Source organism: Podarcis vaucheri, assembly GCF_965113315.1.
Source record: "Podarcis vaucheri genome assembly, chromosome: 1".
Classification (NCBI taxonomy): Eukaryota; Metazoa; Chordata; class Lepidosauria; order Squamata; family Lacertidae; genus Podarcis; species Podarcis vaucheri.
Genome location: NC_138759.1, coordinates 32888069 through 32907517, shown reverse-complemented (window position 1 = coordinate 32907517; position 19449 = coordinate 32888069). Strand labels below are relative to the sequence as shown.

The following is a 19449-nucleotide window of genomic DNA, read 5'->3' as shown; positions in this document are numbered from 1 at the left end:
AAAGGAACTCAAAATAGTGCTCCCGCCCAAGGCTAGATTAAAATTTGGCCAACAGCGCTGCACACACTCAAATAAAGCCAACCTTTGGGGGTGCTATAAACGAAAGTGATTCCAGCTAAGCTGGGAACAGCCCTGACTAGCCCCACAATTTACAACAAGTTGGAAGGGACCCTGAGGGTCATCTAGTCCACAGCAAAAGAGAAAGAGAAAGCTGTGGACCCTGCTTATAAAGCCATTGATCCCACCCCTAAATTGGTGGTGAAGATTTAGTTCACTTAATGAAACAAGGAAGATAAATCACAAGCTCGGCCAGCTCTTTACCACAGGATCTTTCTCCATGCTCTGTTGGTGAGAGAGTTATGAACCAAAACAAAGAGGAAGGTTGTGTGGGTGGGGAAAGAAACAGGTGAGAAGGTACTGGTCACACCTGGGGAAAGGAGCTTGGGAGATAATGAGATGTACAGACTTTGCAGCAGGTTTATCAATGTTAGTGCCATCTCTTGACTTTTCCACAAGGGCTTGCTCCACACCCCCACCCACTTAACGCTGCAGGGACATAAATTAAGCTGCTGATATACGATAGTCACATATCCCCCATGAAATCTATTTATATTCAGCGGCTTCACATGGTGTCATGAGCTTTCCCTGTGAGTGTTTTTCAGGCTCTGTACCTTATGGAATCTAGCTCAACATGCTGTTATGAAATAAAAGTGTGATTTTTCTCCCTTCTTCTTCTTGCTCCACGGTGCATACCAGAACCATATTTCAAATCAGGAAATTTAATCAGGGCAGATTCGCTCCTTTCCACTTTAGTGGGAGAATGCAAAATGTGGAGCTTTATAGGAAATTGATTTGTTTTAATCGTGAGACAAGCAGACAAATCCCAAAAACACACCACAGATCTATTTGCTTTTGTCCGTGAACTGGCAATTCATGCCTGGGGAGGAAAAGGAAGGCGAGAGTATTGTAAGCAGAGCAGGGACCCCTTCCATAGCATGAAGGGGAGGTGGGGGTGCCTAGTGGTGTTTGCTCAAACTCTTGCAGTGCTGTGCAGACCCTCATTTTTATCCCAGCCCTTCTTCAGCCCAAGCAAGCTCATTTTCAAGCTCTCTTTAGCCAGGCCTCCATTGCTAACAGGATTTTTTCCCGAGACTTCCCTCCATTCTCATATTTGATTCTCTTCATTTCCCCTTAGTGGAGAAACTGCCTTTGATTTGTGGACCCAATTTCCCCCTGTGTAATTCTTCTCTGCCCTATGAATTGGCTTTTCACTCCTGCATTTCTGTTTGGCTCAGTAAGGATTAAGAAACTTCTTTTACTGTGTCAGTCCTATTTCTGGCCTCTGCCTGTTATCTGGGAATATAGGACAGGGGTGGCGTGAGAAGAGCGTTGTTAACAGGCACAGAGATCTGCCATGCAGCCCCATTGCCTCCTCTCCCTGGCTGCAAGGAGATAAAGTTCTCCTCACAATGGGGAGTATCTCTGTTATTTCTCCCTTTGTCGCCAAAGACAGCTGCTGAATTTTCTCTCTAAAACTCCTTTTCCCATTCTAAACATTATTACTGTTCCCCTGCTTTTTAGTGTGAAACCTACACAATAGGCATTAATCTAGTAGTGGTGGTTTGGTATTTTAAGAGGCAGATAAGAATTGTGGGGAGAAAGAGAGAGAGAGAGAGAGAGAGAGAGAGAGAGAGAGAGAGAGAATGAAGACTGCCTCAGTTTTTCCTAGACACAAAAGTTTTTTCTGCTCCCATAAGGGGCAATGCAGGAATGCTGCGTCCTACATTTTGCTCTACCCTCAAGAAAGATGGTAGCCTGTGAGGAAACACAGGGGAACAAACCAGCTTATTGATTCCATGGCGCCTCAGTAAGTACTCTGGGACAGGCCAAATCTATATTAAAGCAGGCCTGCTGATCTTGCACATTTTTACAAAATATAAACAAGGCCATCATCGCTTTAAACTGTTAATAGCTTTCCATAAAGTACTTCGGAAATTACAGTTTTATGAAAGTGCCGGCCGTTCTTCTCCATGGTACAGATCTCCGCTTTCTCACAGAAATTCAATTCCGAGGTGCTGTACTCAAATTACTGCAATTCATTATGGTTGCGTTTAGAAGTTTGTCCCTAGAGTTCCTGTAGGCCAGCCATCAGGACTAGACTTCCCACTGTGCTTAGGGTGAAAAGAGGGGTGAAAGAGAAAGCTGGAGGATGAAGGCAGAAGCTGGTAAGAAGAAGAAAAAGCTTATACTGTAAAATGTTTTTGCATTTTAATCCTGCCTCTGCTACTTGCTTTGGCTTCAATATTGGGGACAAGCAACAAAACCAGGGTTTCCTAAAGCCTATAGTAATTAGATGCAATAGTAGCCATGTCTGGTTGTATTTAGAGCATGGTGAGAGTCTAGAGGCACATGGAGAGGTAAAAAAAAGTAAAGTTCCCTGGATGGTTAAGTCCAGTCAAAGGCGACTATTGGGTTGCGGCGCTTATCTTGCTTCCAGGCCAAGGGAGCCGGCGTTTGTCCTGTTACGGAAAATCTGGGTGCGTATTTACCTTGCCACCCAGCCAATCGGACCAAGTCCGTGGATTCTAGCGGAAGAAAAGGAAGCTCAGCCGGACGCAGGAGCAAAATGCGAAGATCCAAGTTTATTGCGCAACAGGTTCAAGGCGAGATTGAACCCCGAGAATGGGGCGACATAAACTTTTAAAAGTTCCCTCCAAGTCCCATAACACAGTGCGCGGAACGTCATGAATACATTATGGGAAGGTTGGGTTTCATGGATTACATCATGAATATATTACACACGTCATGAATATCTCAGAGAAAGGTGGGGTTACACTAATTTACATTTGAGGGAAGGGAGGGGGGAATATGCAGAGCGAGGGTCATACACAAATACACATTTCATGAGTACCGGTGGCGGTGGGACAATGGGTTACTGATATGCACTGTCTGCCACCTGGTATTGCCCGGGGGACGGGCTGGGCAGAGCGATCTGACAGGATTAGGGAGTTCCTGTGTACGTGACTTGCCGTCTCGAGGATTATGGAGTCGGCCAACATCATGGAGTCCTGGGGAAACTGAGTCGAATGACACCAAGAGCAAGAAAATTGGAGCTGTGGTTAATTTTATATGAATTTTGAAAGGTTCTGATGACTTTCAGTCCGTTCAGTAGCCTAGATCAAAAGCGGAAGCAGAATGTATCCATTCTTGTAGAAATGGATACATTGTAACAAGGGTTTGACAGTTTTACGAGGTCGGGAGTTTCGGTTCTATTGTTCTCGCCGTGGGGGGCCGTCAGCAGCTCGTCAGGAGGTTAAATGAGGCGTGCAAGAGCTCCCTGAGCTGGCTCCTGCAGGACGAATGCATGGCTGTGATTGGCCAAAGCGCGGCCATAGGAATAAGCGGAGAAGGGAAACACTCGGTCTACTCATTCTAAGTATGGAGCGCAGATAGGCATAGGAAAGGATAGGGAATATATATATATATTCGAGCTTATTTCGCTCGGGAAAGGTCTGGGAAACGTGTGGTGCTTGTGCAACGGTGAAGGGGTTCGAGGGTGGGTGTGTGATGGTACCCTTGAGGTCATCGCCTCGGACAGCCAGGAAAAAGGGGGAAATAGGTACCCCCCCCCGTTGGTCCGTATCAGTCCCCCATTCGGAGATAGATTTGCATTAAAGTTCTGTAAGAACTTGCAAATCCTTTCTCCGCACCATTTGAGCGCTAAATTTCGGTGATCTCGTATTCACCTTCTCCTAAATGCCTCATCTGTACATAGTCTGGGAAAGTGGGAGCATGTCGGGAGCGGGCATAGGCTCGAAGAGGAAAGGAGCTAGGAGAAGCAGAATGTCGGAGGAGAGAGCAGCAAGGGGTAATACAATGCATAGTACAACATAGGACAGAGACACAAAGGAAGACAGTTAAAATGATGAGCAACACGACTTTCAATAGTTGTCTGAGCCATCCCAGCTTGGGCAACCATCCCCATAAGTCCACATCGGATAGCCCCTCATGCTGGATGTCGTGGAGCTTCCCTGCTAGCTCATGGATATTATTCAAATGTCCAGTTATATTTAAGGTCTGGTCAGTCACGTATGTGCAGCACTCTGTGCCTATTAATGCGCAGGTGCCTCCCTGACTGGACAAAAGGAAGTCTGTCGCGATTCTCGTCTGTAGGCTCAATTGTCTTACCTCGGATAGTTCCGACATGAGAGAGTCTGTGATCTGGGTCGCCTCCTGCATGAACTTAAGGAGGATGTCGGTGAGTCGGAGAATATCCACGTGGTTTGAACCGGCACCGTAGGCGGGGAAGAGTGCTCGGCCTACGGTCTCTCCATTCGCAGCAACGTCTGACAGGTCTGACAGCTCCTTTTGCTCCCTTTTGTTCCGTTGTCTTCCAGGCGGTAGGTGCGGTAATATTCTGATTCCGGGAACAATGTAGCCAATGAAGCAGGATCCGGACATGTGTGGGCTCACCCATGTATAAGCGCGGTGCCCACACACCCAGAATAGGCCGCTGAGGTAAGATTCCATTCGGCCTGAAGCAAAGGTTTGTAGTAGCATGGTGTCTGCGGGTTGTGGCTTCCAGTCCAAGGGGTGTCCAACCGTAGCGGCCCAGGCAACAGTAAGGTTAGGAAAAGTTCGGGAGTCCCTTGTGTTAGAGACGGTGACCAGTCCAGTTGGTAGGATTTCCAGAGTGTTGGTGCATGTACTGGATCCGATGAAGGTTCCTTCCCCTGAGAAGCTGCGGCAAAGGGGTCCCTTCGTAGGGCCGGTGAGGTAGAGGTATTGATGTGTTAAGTTGAGTGCGGTCAGGTTCCAGGAGGTAACATTTCCGGAACGGAACTGTTCTAAGGTCACTGGTACAGGGACCAGTGGGAGGCTCTGTTGGAGATGGCTGGGTGCGTGAGCGCAAATCCAGCAGTCCGGGTAGGGTGACTCCTTCGCCACCTGGCTGAGAAGCTTAATGTAGGAGTTTTGCTCCCAGGATGACAGGAGGTCTTCTCCCGGGAGTGCCGGGTCGGCGCCGAATTGTCGGGGTGCCGTGCCAACCGGATGGAGGGGGTCGGTGGTGTTCAGTAGTCGCCTATCCCTGGCGATACCGCCGCATCGCAGGGGTCCGACGTGGTCCCATGAGGGGGAGCGCGAGGGGTGTAAAGAATGGTGCCACCCTTCGAGATATTCAGCCCCTCTCCACTCATGAGTGACCCCTAAGTCCCATAGACAGCAGAACCGCCGTAAGCAGAGTCCTTGGAGTTGGGGCTTCCGGGTTTCTGGGGTGGAGCGGAGGCACTGGAAGCCGAAAATCAAGTTTCCAGAGGGGTGGCTTGATTCCGTATAAGCGTGAGTAGCCCCTCCTGTCTCGACTTCGGTCCAGTTTGGGGTTTGCGAGACCTCTCCACTCTCGTAAAGAAGGTAAGTCCCATTTCTGCAGGTCAGCCGGTAAGAGGAGTGGTCAAGAGTGAGAGCCGCAGAGCCGATACGATGTAAATCCTTGTTTCGAATGAAAAGTTCCCAATATTCGTTTTCGGCGAGTTGGGGAACTAGGGAATGGCGCAGCAAGGTCCGGGATTCGGGAAGGCAGAAATCAAAGTCCCCCATTCGATCAGGGTTAGACCTTCCCGTCTCGACCTCATGATAGTCCAAGAAGTGGTAGTTTGTTCGTAATCCTGTGCAGTGGTCTGATGAGGTAGACGTGACCCAGGATAAGGTGGCGAGGAGAAGGGCGGTGGTGACCAGGCGCATGGCTCGGATGCGTGAACGAACGAAGGCGCCTGACAGGGTGAGGCTGTAAAGCGAAGGTATCAAATAGCGCTGTTGAACGGAGCTGTCAGATGAACTGTCAAAGGCGAAGCTGTCAACGAAGGAAGTAGTGAATGGAGCTGTCAAGCGAAGCAAGGTGTCAATGGAGCTGTCAAACGAAGCAAGCTGTCAATGGAGCTGTCAAACGAAGCAAGCTGTCAATGGAGCTGTCAAACGAAGCAAGCTGTCAATGGAGCTGTCAAACGAAGCAAGCTGTCAATGGAGGTGTCAAGCGTGGTTGTCGGCGCGTCTGAAACGTAGCTTGATGGTGTTGGTATCTGGGATGATTTCGGACGTCCAGTTGGGTGTTGCGGTGTCTGGTCCGGTCTGTTGGGCCCGACTTTGGCCCCGATCGGCTGGTCCGGTCTGTTGAGCCCGATCTTGGCCCCGATCAACTGGTCCGGTCTGTTGAGCCCGATCTTGGCCCCGATCAGCTGGTCCGGTCTGTTGAGCCCGACCTTGGCCCCGATCCGCTGGTCCGGTCTGTTGGTCGTCGTCGTCAATATATGAGGTCGGTAAAGCCGGTGGAGTCGAAAAGGTGAAGTCCTCGCCGTTACTTTCTTCCGTCTCCTGTGGAGGGGGTGAGGACTTGCACCTAGTGTGATGTAACCAGGAATTCTTCTCACCTACTTTCACAGCGGTTGGCGATGTCAAGAGTACTTGGTAGGGACCTTCCCACGCGGGTTGGAGTGGTTCTTTCTGGTAGACCTTGACGAGGATCCAGTCGCCCGGGTGGAAGGAGTGAGCGTGGACGTCGATGGGAAGATTCTGTCCCTCGATGGCCGCGTAGTGGTGGAGACGCTGTAGCTGTGTCTGGAGCTGAATAACATAATTAGTAAGTTCTGCCTCCCCGAGCTCCAGTTCCGATAGTGGGAATAGAGTGTTGTAGACAGGAGGAGGTCTCCCGAATAAGAGTTCAAATGGGGAGAGTTTCAACCGTCCGGTTGGGGCGCTGCGGATGTTATGAAGAACCAGTGGGAGTGCATTGACCCATTTTAGGCCAGTGAGCTCGCAAAGTTTGCCCAACTGTATCTTTATTTCCTGGTTCATACGTTCCACTTGGCCAGAAGATTGTGGGTGGTATGGGGTGTGGAGGTCCCATTTGATTTGGAGTGATTTGGCCACTAATTGCACCACTTCTGCAGTAAAGTGGGTCCCCCTATCGCTGTCTAGGCGACGGGGTATGCCATAGCGGGGAATAATGTCCTGTAGGAGGGCCCTGGCAACTACGGATGCGGTGGCCTTTCTGCAAGGGAATCCCTCCACCCACGAGGAAAATTGGTCAACTATAATCAAAGCATGCTTAAAGCCTTGGCATTGCGGCAGATCAATGAAATCAAGTTGCAAGTTCTCAAAGGGGACAAAGGCCCATGGTCTGGCTCCTGGCGGTCTCCTTGGTTCACGCTTAGGATTGAACCGCTGGCAGGTAATGCAATTCTTTGATGCTGCTGCTGCAGCAGCAGCTATCCCGGGTGCGTACCAAAATCTAATTACATGTTCCATTAATCTCCCTTTTCCCCAATGTGTCCGCTGGTGAAGAAACCTCACTACTTTTGGAGTCCAGGCCTTTGGAAGGACGGTTCTTCCATCGGGGAGGACCCAGATACCTTGTTGTTCGATGGCACCTATCGATTCCCACGTAGCCTTCTCATCCCCTGGGGCAGATTTGTAAATTTCTGTGAGGTCTAGGTCTGCTGGCAGTTGGAGGGCTTGGAACTCGGATTCGTTGTTAGGGGTGCGTAAGGCTGCCATCTGTGCGGCTTTGTCGGCTCGTCTGTTTCCTTTAGAAACTGAGTCCCTGCCCTTGGTATGGGCCTTGCAGTGGACAACGGCTATGGCGGCAGGCAGGTGGATCGCTGTGAGAAGTCGCTCAACCAGGGCGGCGTGCGAGATTTGAGACCCGGCAGCGGTTAGAAAGCCTCTTTGGAGCCAAATTTGGCCAGTTGTGTGTACCAAGCCGAAACAGTATTTACTATCCGTATAAATGGTTATCCGCTTCCCTTCACCAATCTCGCAGGCACGCAGCAGCGCAATTAGCTCGGCGGCTTGGGCACTGTACTGAGAGTTAATTGGATTTGACTCTAGTATTTCGAAGTCGGAGACCACCGCGTACCCGGTCTTCCTAACCCCGTCGATCACTTTAGAGCTACCATCAGTATATAATATTAGGTCCGGGTTCTCCAGGGGAAGATGATCTAAGTCTTCACGGGGCTTTTCGGCTTGCCGGACTATAGTGGTGCAGTCATGATGCGGGGTGCCATCATCGGGAAGGGGTAGTAGGGTAGCGGGGTTTAGCGAGTTGACACGTTTAATGGTGACATTGGTTGGGGTTAGTAGGAGGGCTTCGTAGCGGTTGAGGCGGGAGTTTGAGAAATGGTGACATCCTTTTAGGGTTAGGAGGGTTGAGACTGAATGGGGAACGTGGAGGGTGATTTCGTGGCCTAGAACCGTCTCTTGGGCTTTCTCGAGGAGGACAGCGGCGGCCGCAATGGCTCTGAGGCAACTGACAGCCCCTTTGGCAGTATTGTCAAGTTGTAGACTATAATATGCTACTGGCCTCTCTTGGTCGCGGAATGGTTGGGTTAGGACCCCAGAGGCTACCCCCATTTGCTCGTGGATGAACAAGTTGAAAGGGATTCGGTAGTCGGGTAACCCTAGGGCAGGAGCAGATCTGAGTTCCCGTTTTAGTCGTTCAAAAGAGCTGTAAGCTTCATCTTCCCAGACTAAGGTGTCTGGGTGGTCTTGTCGCGTCATGGCAGTTAAGGGCTTCGTTATTTCACTGTAACCAGCGATCCATGCCCGGCAGAAGCCGGCCATGCCAAGGAAGCCGCGGAGCTGTCGCTTTGTTTTTGGGAGGGGAATTTTGGTGACTGCCTCAATCCTGTCAGTGGCTAGACTTCTGGTCCCTACTCCCAAGATGTGTCCGAGATACTTGACTTCTTGCTTACAATATTGGAGTTTCTTAGGAGACACTTTATGTCCCTTCTTTGCTAATTCTGATAGGAGGCATTTAGTATCTATCTTACACGCCTCCTCACTGGTAGAACATAATAAAATATCATCCACGTAGAGAAGCAAGGTGGAACTGGCCGGTAAGTGGATGTCCTCTAAGTCCTGATGTAACACGGCCGAAAAAATGGCGGGTGACTCTACGTAGCCTTGGGGCAGTCTCGTCCATGTTAATTGGCTGGGCCCCCAGGTAAATGCAAAAAGGAATTGGCTGGCCGGATCTAGGGGTATGCTGAAGAAGGCAGAACACAGGTCCGCAGCGGAGTACCAAGTCGTCCCTGCTGGAATGGCGTTTAGGAGGGAGTTCGGGTTGCCAACTACCGGGTGTCGGGGAATCACGAATTGGTTCACTAATCTCAAGTCCTGCACAAAACGGTACCGTATAGGTGCCCCCTCCTTAGCGGGCTTCTTGACCGGGAGAACTGGGGTATTACAGGGTGAAGCGCATGGGACTAGAATCCCCTTTTCGAGGAAGTCCTCAACCATGGGTGTTAGGCCTTCTATGGCTTCTTTGGGCAGAGGGTATTGCTTGGTGCATGGGAAGGGTAGGTCGCTTCGGTAAGTGATCTTGACTGGAGTGGCGGAGAGTAAGAGTCCTACTGAGGTTGATTCAGTCCCCCATAGGGAGGGGGGCAAGTCGTTTTCGAGTTCTAAAGGGAGTTCGGGAAACTGTCGGTCCGATTTAGATTCCTGAACGATACCCTGGAAAATGGGAATGGAATTTCCTGGCATATGTAGGTAAATGCCATTCGGGGAGCATTTTATGGTGGCATTAAGTTTGCAGAGGAGGTCTCTGCCGAGGAGGTTGACTGGGCTGCTTGTTAAAAGGAAAGTGTGTTCCGCTAGTAATGGTCCGAGGGTGACCTTGGCCGGTCGCGAGAGCGGGCAAGTGCGGGGTATCCCATCCAGTCCCATTACTTTCTTGGTTACTGTCCCTGGTTCCAGGTGACTGTCGGTTAGGGTGGAATAGGTGGCCCCTGTGTCCAGTAGACATTGGTAAGGGTGGCCGTCTATCTCGATAGTACAGACCGGGTCTTCGGGTGACAATGTAAGGACAGGGCAGATGGTTTGGGTCTGACTGGGATCCCCTTCTAATTGTCAATAAGTGTTCGGATCATCGGGAGGTGGTTGGTTTGGAGGGTGCAAGGGAGGAGCAGTAGCATTCGCCCAAGGGTGGGCAGGCTGGTCTATGGCTGGCAGTTGGGTGGCCGGCATTTGGGTCCGGGGTCCCGGTTGTGGTCGGGATTGAGGGATCGGGTTCGAGACCGCTGGCGGGGTATAAGCCGCTGGGTTGTGGTTGCTGTAGCCTGGAGTTACGTTGGCTTGCGGGGTGAAAGGGGGGTGGGTGATCCGTACAGGGAAAGGCTTAGGCTCCTGTCCCCCGTAGGGTGTCGCATTTAGGTAGGGGCAGAATCTTTTTATGTGTCCCTCTTCCTGGCAGTAATAGCATCCTCCAGTCCCCGGTCCCCATTGCCTATAGGGATTTGGGGTTCCTCCTCCACGGATTCCCTTTCCTCGAGGGAATCCCCTGCCTCGATTAGGACCATAGGCAGTTTCCATGCTTAAGGCTAGTATTTGTTCGACCTCGGGCTTCGTTTCCTTCTTCTTTCTTTCATCCCGAGAGTTGTAGACAGATTTTGCGATGGACAAGATTTCACTTACGCTCTTTCCATCGTATCCAATTTGGAGATTCAGAGCTTTCCTGATATCTGGGCAAGCCTGATCCTTGAAGAACCCTTTAATGATTACTTCATGCTGTGGGTTGTTGGGGTCTATTCCTCCCCATGTTTTAATGGCAGAGACCAATCTAGTGTAATAATCGGACGGGTGTTCATGTGGTCCCTGCATGACCGACTGGACTTTGGTCCAATTAACGGTGCGTTGTCCGGCGGCCTTTACACCGTCCAAAATGGCCCTTTTAAATAGGTTTAAGCACCAAATACCGTTAGTGGTATTATAGTCCCATTCTGGTTCTACTCTGAGACATTGTGCTGTGAGCGCTTGCAGTCCCTGAGGCCGTCCCCTTTGGTAGTCAGGTAGTTCTATGGCTTCCCCAGCTTTAGTTAGAATGTCCGCTTTCTCCGCCTCGTTGAAGAGGGCATTCAGAAGGACGTGGACATCGGGCCAGGTGGGATTGTGTGTGGAGAAGATAGCGCTGACCTGGCGGTGGCATTTGTCCGGGTCATCCCTCAATGAGGGCATCTGGTTTGACCAAGTTACCAGGTCTGAGGTATAGAAGGGTTGATGCGTGTAAACCATCCGCGGGGGCCCATCAGGTTCGAGAGGAGGAATGGGCAGGGCCCTTAAGGGCATCTGGACCGCAGTAGAGCTCACGGTGGAGCTTACTTGGTCAGAAGTCCCCGGAGTCTCTTTATCGCGGCCCCGGGTCCCTTTTTCGGAGCCTTGAGGTTCCGTGGGAGCGGGTTTATTCCCGACTTGGGTAGAGTCCTCAATGGTGTTGTGGTGAGTAGAGGAGGGGATTTTAGTTTTAGCTTGTCCGGGGTTTTTGACTTGTTTGGCCCCCCCCTTGTCCTTTTTCGCTTGTAGTCGTGTGACCCTCCTATTTTCGGTGTCTTGTGCCTCATCCTCCTCCCCCGTTTCCTCCCCACTACTGGAGTCGCTGTCGCTGGATGTCGGGGCTTGCGGCGGTGGTCCTTGATAGTAAAAGGGGACCAGGGTCTGTCGTACATCGTCATCTTCGTAAGGGGGGGGCATTGGCAGTCGCCCGGGATTTAATATAGGCAATTGGTAAGAGGTTGTTCCCTTTGGGGCTTGGAGCATTCTCCTTACGGCCTCAAAGGTGGCCAGGTATTCTAACTGGCGGGGTTTTTCTTCTATCAGGGCTTTCCTTAGGTGGTTCAAGCGTTCTTCATTAAACGAACCCCCCGGTGGCCACCGCAGTTCGGGCCTGGCGGAGGCAGTCCTGGCGGGCCAGGTTCCGGAGCAGAGGTCCTCTAGTTTTTCCTTAGATAACAATTTGTGGCCAGGAATCGACTTCCAACACGCTATGACAAATTGAAGAGGGGAGTCGGGATCCTTCTGGGAACGGGATGGCTTCCGAGAAGCCTTCCTCCCAGAATGAGTCCGCTCGTGTTTGGAAGCCTGGGTACCCATAGTATATTTCACGCGTGTCTAGATAGGAAAGAGGAGAGAGGAGGGGGTCGATAAGGATTGGTGGGTCTAGGGTTATTCGACAAAGGACTAGTAAAATGAAAGGTCTTTAGTCGCTTGGCAACTTCCTAGGGAGGTTTTTAAGAGCTCTAGCTATCCGGTATTCCTTACTTCCTTTTCCTTAACCATTCACCTGGGGTCCCTTTTCCACTCTGCCGATCCCGCCCAATTCCTCATGGGCTATTCCCTCCTGGCAACCTCCTACCTATCGTCACAACTCAGGAAAGGGGCCCTACTGAACGCCCGCACCGTGCGGTGCCAGATCGGGTGGTCCCTGGACAGAGGTTTGGGTCGAAAATCCCCCTTGCTTTCGGAAGCGGGCTTACAGTACACGTGGTATTGTAGCCCGACCGGTGCGGCTGGGATTGGGATAGAAAGCAAGACCACTTCCTGCCCCCTAGAAAGGACGCTCGGGAAGATCGGAAAGAGAGCTCCAACCCCTTGCTTTCAACTGGGATGCCCGTTTGCGGAGAGTCGGCTATCTTTCAAGTCGGGTCTCTCCGTCTTACCCTTCGGGCTCCCAATTGGTGCGGCTGGCTGGAGGGTTTAGATAAAGAGATAGAGCTCAGAACCCCCCTTTCGGGTCGAGCAGCGGTCCACGGTCTCTCTCACTGACTGGACCAAGAGAAAGGCAAGAAGGTACGATAGAGAGGAGGGCAGAGAATTCAGTTGCCAGGAGACTTCCACCCCTTCCCACCAGTGCACTGGATTTTCCTATACTCACGCGTCTTCCCGTCGATCCGATCCCGGGATCGATGAATGAGCCGGCTGGATCCCTTTTGCTCCCCGGCTGAACTCCTGGGGCTTCCGATTACCGCCCGGGAGATGGCCGGAGGTCCAAAAGGGTCTTCTCGGGCAAATTGGCCCGCAGCCGGCTGAAGAATTCGGGGCCTCCGGTCAGCAACCCGGGAGAACCGCCAGCCCCACGTTGGGCGCCAAGCTGTTACGGAAAATCTGGGTGCGTATTTACCTTGCCACCCAGCCAATCGGACCAAGTCCGTGGATTCTAGCGGAAGAAAAGGAAGCTCAGCCGGACGCAGGAGCAAAATGCGAAGATCCAAGTTTATTGCGCAACAGGTTCAAGGCGAGATTGAACCCCGAGAATGGGGCGACATAAACTTTTAAAAGTTCCCTCCAAGTCCCATAACACAGTGCGCGGAACGTCATGAATACATTATGGGAAGGTTGGGTTTCATGGATTACATCATGAATATATTACACACGTCATGAATATCTCAGAGAAAGGTGGGGTTACACTAATTTACATTTGAGGGAAGGGAGGGGGGAATATGCAGAGCGAGGGTCATACACAAATACACATTTCATGAGTACCGGTGGCGGTGGGACAATGGGTTACTGATATGCACTGTCTGCCACCTGGTATTGCCCGGGGGACGGGCTGGGCAGAGCGATCTGACAGGATTAGGGAGTTCCTGTGTACGTGACTTGCCGTCTCGAGGATTATGGAGTCGGCCAACATCATGGAGTCCTGGGGAAACTGAGTCGAATGACACCAAGAGCAAGAAAATTGGAGCTGTGGTTAATTTTATATGAATTTTGAAAGGTTCTGATGACTTTCAGTCCGTTCAGTAGCCTAGATCAAAAGCGGAAGCAGAATGTATCCATTCTTGTAGAAATGGATACATTGTAACAAGGGTTTGACAGTTTTACGAGGTCGGGAGTTTCGGTTCTATTGTTCTCGCCGTGGGGGGCCGTCAGCAGCTCGTCAGGAGGTTAAATGAGGCGTGCAAGAGCTCCCTGAGCTGGCTCCTGCAGGACGAATGCATGGCTGTGATTGGCCAAAGCGCGGCCATAGGAATAAGCGGAGAAGGGAAACACTCGGTCTACTCATTCTAAGTATGGAGCGCAGATAGGCATAGGAAAGGATAGGGAATATATATATATATTCGAGCTTATTTCGCTCGGGAAAGGTCTGGGAAACGTGTGGTGCTTGTGCAACGGTGAAGGGGTTCGAGGGTGGGTGTGTGATGGTACCCTTGAGGTCATCGCCTCGGACAGCCAGGAAAAAGGGGGAAATAGGTACCCCCCCCGTTGGTCCGTATCAGTCCACAGACAGCTTTCCAGGTCATATGGCCAGCATGGCTAAACTGCTTCTGGCGTCATGGAACACTGTGACGGAAACCAGAGTGCACGGAAATGCCATTTACCTTCCTGCCGCAGTGGTACCTATTTATCTACTTGCACTGGCATGCTTTCGAACTGCTAGGTTGGTAGGAGCTGGGACAGAGCAATGGGAGCTCAGCCCATCATGGGGATTCGAACCACTGACCTTCTGATTGGCAAGCCCAAGAGGCTCAGTGGTTTAGACCATAGCGCCACCTGTGTTCCACAGGCACAGAGATGGGAGGAGTTGAACCCTCCTTACTTCCCTGAGGTCTGTTGCTCGAACCCCATCCAGTCTAGCGCCATTTGCAGAAGTGTTTTGGGCTGAAGAACATATCCAAGGTAGAATTTAGCTATCCACATAATACAGCTATCAAAACAAAGAAAATTTGTATTTGGGAAATAAAATTAAAAACCAAACATTTCAGCTCTAAGATTCTAGGATTCCATGATTGGTTTGATTTTACGCCCCGCCCTCCTCAGAAAACTAAATAACTACAGTAATTGGATCCTAATGTGCATGGGCTTGGGGTGGGTTGTGTCACCTCTTACTCTAGGGTTTGGCAAAGTGTGCCCCCTCTCCCTCACTTCAGGAAAGTGTCACCCAGCTGGGTGAGGGTCTGAATCTTGTCACCTCACAACTGGCCACCACCAAAGAATCATGTTTTATACATGGGAAAATTTAGTTAGTTCAAGGCACGGGTGTCAGTTTGTTTTAAGTATCAGCCAGATGCTGTTTCATCCTGTACGCTTCTAAAACTCACATCCCGTCATAAAACCCTCCAGCTGGCAGGCTCCCTCTTAAGACCTGCTCTGTAGCTTTGTGCTCAGTGAGTGACAGCGGCTTCTCATTTGTTTCTGTGCATAATCCTAAGAACTGGATTTAATATTTCTAAATGTACTTTCACACTTCACAAAACTCAGCCCAACCTCTTAGTTTCCAGGGTCAATTTTGTTCTGCAGGCGGCTCGAAGAACGTTGGGCATGATGGATGAAACTTAAAATGTCCTCATTTCCAAGATGCTCTGTTACTCGGGTCTCCAGTGTGACACACATGAGAACTATGGTGCCCAAAGATGCTCTCTTTGTTGACTACCCTATTTTTTAAAAATAATAATAATGAGGGGTTTATTATTATTATTACAATTACCGTATTTTTTGCACCATAACACTCACTTTTTTCCTCCTAGAAAGTAAGGGGAAATGTCTGTGCGTGTTATGGAGGAAATGCCTATGGGTGGCATGCCTACGGATTTTCCTCCTCTAAAAACTACGTGCGTGTTATGGTCGGGTGCGTGTTATAGAGCGAAAAATACGGTAATTCATTAATCACCTTCTAAACTACCACCTTGAGGTGATTAAAAAGATATAAAATAGTTAATAACACAAAAGCAACAAGAACATTTTAAACAAGACCAAAACCCTAACAAGTGGCCACCCATTTATCCAGCTAGCAAAGCCTTGTCATGATAAACATGTATTTCACTGTTCTTGGAAAGTGCAGATAGTTGGCACCTGTCATATTGTGACAGGAATGCTATTCCACAGAAGAGGGCATGCACATTAAAAGCTCTGCTCTGAGTTACTGCAGAATGAGCCTCAGTAATCTTTGGAACTTGCAGAAGAAACTCTCCCACAGTCTGCTTTGCTCTACTGGGTGTATAAGGGAGAAGGCAGTCCCTCAAGTAACCTGGTCCTGAGTTATATGGGGCCTTAGATGTTGGGACCAACATATTGAACTTGGCCTGGCGGCAAACTGGCAGCCAGTGCAAGTCCTGCAAGCAAGGCTTTATGTGCTGGCTCCCACAAGCAAACCACTTGCCACATTCTACACCAGCTGCAGCCTCCAGGCCAACCCCAATGATATTCCAACACAGAGCACATTGCAGCAATCCAACCATTTTTTGAGGAGGCATGTGTCTGGGATTTTTAGAGTGCTCACTCCTTTTTTTGGTCTATTTTATTTGTTGCAGGGGTAGGCAGTTTGCCTCTTGTGCTGGGGTGGGTTGAGTTCTGAGCACTGCCAGGTTTTCTTCCATGAAATGGGCAGTTTGATACGCCTGCAAGTTTCTTAGATTTTCAGGTGTGTCTCCAGGTCCCAAAGGGTTGGAGACCCTGGCTCTATTACTTTTTCCAAATTTATCCGTGTTGTTGTCGTTTAGTCATATCCAACTCTTTGTGACCCTGTGGACCAGAGCATGCCAGGCACTTCTGTCTTCCACTGCCTCCCACAGTTTGGTCAAACTCATGTTGGTAGCTTCGAGAACATTGTCCAACCATCTCATCCTCTGTCGTCCCCTTCTCCTTGTGCCCTCCATCTTTCCCAACATCAGGGTCTTTTCCAGGGAGTCTTCTCTTCTCATGAGGTGGCCAAAGTATTGGAGCCTCAGCTTCAGGATCTGTCCTTCCAGTGAGCACTCAGGGCTGATTTCCTTCAGAATGGAGAGGTTTGATCTTCTTGCTATCCATGGGACTCTCAAGAGTCTCCTCCAGCACCATAATTCAAAAGCATCCATTCTTTGGCAATCAGCATTCTTTACGGTCCAGCTCTCACTTCCATACATCATCACTACTGGGAAAACCATAGCTTTAACTATATGGACCTTTGTCGGCAAGGTGATGTCTCTGCTTCAAAGGCAGAGACATCACCTTGCCGACAAAGGTCCGTATATTTATCCATGGAAATACTCAAATTGCTTGAGGTCTCCAGGAGAATTCATAGGCATGTCTCTTTGCCGGATTGTGTGGCTGCTCCAAATTGGCACAATTCAGGAGCTGTTTCGGCACAGCTTAAAAGGTGCCTCTTTCAGAAATAAGGTATTTGTTACAGAGCATCATAAACCCACTGTGGTTTTAAATGTTGAATCTTAACAACTTTCTGTATATTTCTGGATGGACTACCCCCTTGCATCTTTTCAAGGTATGTTTCAAAATCCACTGCACAAGACATATTTTAAAATTATGTTATTTATTCAAATACTGCGGAAGGGACTGGATGTTTGCAACATGTTTATAGCATCCAACCCTGTGAGGCAATCAGCTAAGAATAATCAAAGTTAATTCCCATATTCAGCGTGAGCTAAAAATATGAAGCTGCTTAAAAAACATAACATTAAAAAAAGCTTGAGGCTTTTGTTTTGTTTGACCTTGTGATTTGAGAACAGAAACCATTTTAAACGCAATAGGTTCTCACAATTTTTAGGCGGCTATCCATTTATCTATTTGCAATACAACCGACTCTTTCTATGGGATGTAATGCTAAGTATGTCAAAACACCTGTTGGTTAGCAAACATTTATGAGCATCTATGTGCGCTTTATGTGTGTGGTTTTTAAAAAACAAAATCTTACCACAGAACTTTCCAAACTGTGTGTTGTGACTTGTTATTGTGTCGGCTGCAGTGTGTAGGTGTGTTGCGCGAACGCTCCCTGTGCTCCTCCCAGGGCTGGAAAGTTTAACCTCGTTTGCTAGTAAAACTGAATTACTGTGTCACAAAATGATGTGTGTCTAAAAAGTGTGTCACCAACACAAAAAGTTTGGAAAGCTCTGTCTTACCATAACATTGATCTTGAATTATCAGGTTGGTTGCCTCTATTGTCTTTATGCATCGCCATATTGAGAAATGGATTCTTAATAGACAGCCCTGGAATTTAGTTCATTCATCTCCTCTCTTTCCTATCGCTGCAGCAAAATATTTTCATCCTGCAAGCTCTTTGGAGCACGCTCAGAGATTGCTGATGCCCAGACTTTTAATTCAAGTCACCCACTGAGGAGGCAGTGGTGGTGGAAGAGGTCCAAGTCATTGCTAATGACGTTGGTTCAAACATTCTGTTCAGGGCTGGATCTACAGGGAGATAATTTTCTACCACCTGAAGATGGCTGTAACATTGTGAGGTTACATCCCTTCCAGCTACACAATTTGGCTTGAATTGATTCTTTTACCTAGTACATCACCTAAAATCAATATCTGGCTTTCCTATACAAAGACTGCCATGTTTCTCTTTATTCATGTTCTCTACCTGATCAGGAAGCTGTGTTTTCACTTAAGGTGTGGAACAGACCTTGGTAACACTGGCCTTCGTTTTTTTAAAATGAGGAGCAACCATTGCTTCTTTATCCTAGGATCCTAGACACATAACCTGATTATCGATGTAGCACCTAGCAGAGACTTATTCAGTCTGCAATCTCCATCTTTGTAGAGTTAAAAAGTTGACCTCATACCTGCAACATCCAGACTCCCTCCCCTGCCCTTCTCTCCCCACACCACCTCTTGCTTTCATCTTGCCTGAATAAGAGTTCAGGATAACTCAAAAGCTTGCCATGTTTACCACTGGGACTAAGGCGAGTTTTATAAGGTGAGTGCACTCAGATAGTCCTATCAAGACTGCAACTTACCAATTCCCATCTGTATTCCTCATGGACTCCTGACTACTACAATCCTTCTGTGTTTGTACCATGGCCAAAACACTGCGTCTCTGCAATGGAAGATCCCTTATCGCTACCACCCCCCACCCCATGAAGAAACGAGTCCCACAGATAGAAGCTGAAGATCATGGCAGGTTGCCATGGCAATGTGCATTTAATCTCACTGTTTCCAAGGCAACTGTAATGGCCCATTCTATTCCTCTAAAAGATGTCAAAGGTAAATGAGACCTGATTAGCCAAACGGGGACATGAGTCAAAAAGCTGATAGGCTACAAAGGCTGAAAGCAGGAACTCTTGTCATTAAAAATAAACTACCCAAAAGCAAGGGGAGGACTGTATAAAAAGGCCTAATTTTAAAGCCCTTCAAATAAGGAATGCATGCATGCTAATGATAACACTCTTTTCTTACTCATGTTCTTCATGATAAAGAGCTACCCTAAGTTTCGTTTTCTGCTTCAGTTGTACATCCAATCGTTGCAAGTATCTGTGTGGGATGGGACTGAGTCAAAGGAGGAGGGTTTGATATGGTGATTGTGCCCAGATACTCCTGTCAAGACTGCTGATTATCACTTCTGGTTTGGGTTCAGCATGGGAGACTTCAGAGCAGTTTGAAGGAGGTGTTGGGCAGGGAATGAGGGAACTGTGCCCCCCAAGAAGCAGAGACCACAAGCAGACGACCTGCTGCAGAACACACTCAGAGACAACCTGTATTTGCAGACCACTTCTTGGCACTAGATCGTCTTGCCCGACTTTGGCATTCAAACATAAATGTGTGTGTGTGTGTGTGTGTGTGTGTGTGTGTGTACAGGTACAATCAGGTGTATAAACTTAAGGAAGCTCCATTTACATCCAGGAGCAAAGGTTCAGCAGGAAGGCCTGAACACACAGAATGTGTTCATGATAGATAACAGTCTATTCCACA

General features: G+C 49.1%; 1 long non-coding RNA gene across 1 annotated transcript in view; it reads left to right on the top strand.

The window, feature by feature from the left end:
• Positions 1 to 19449, top strand: part of LOC309538775 — a 247682-nt gene that overhangs the window by 190915 nt on the left and 37318 nt on the right. The gene's annotated exons all lie outside the window — the stretch shown is intronic.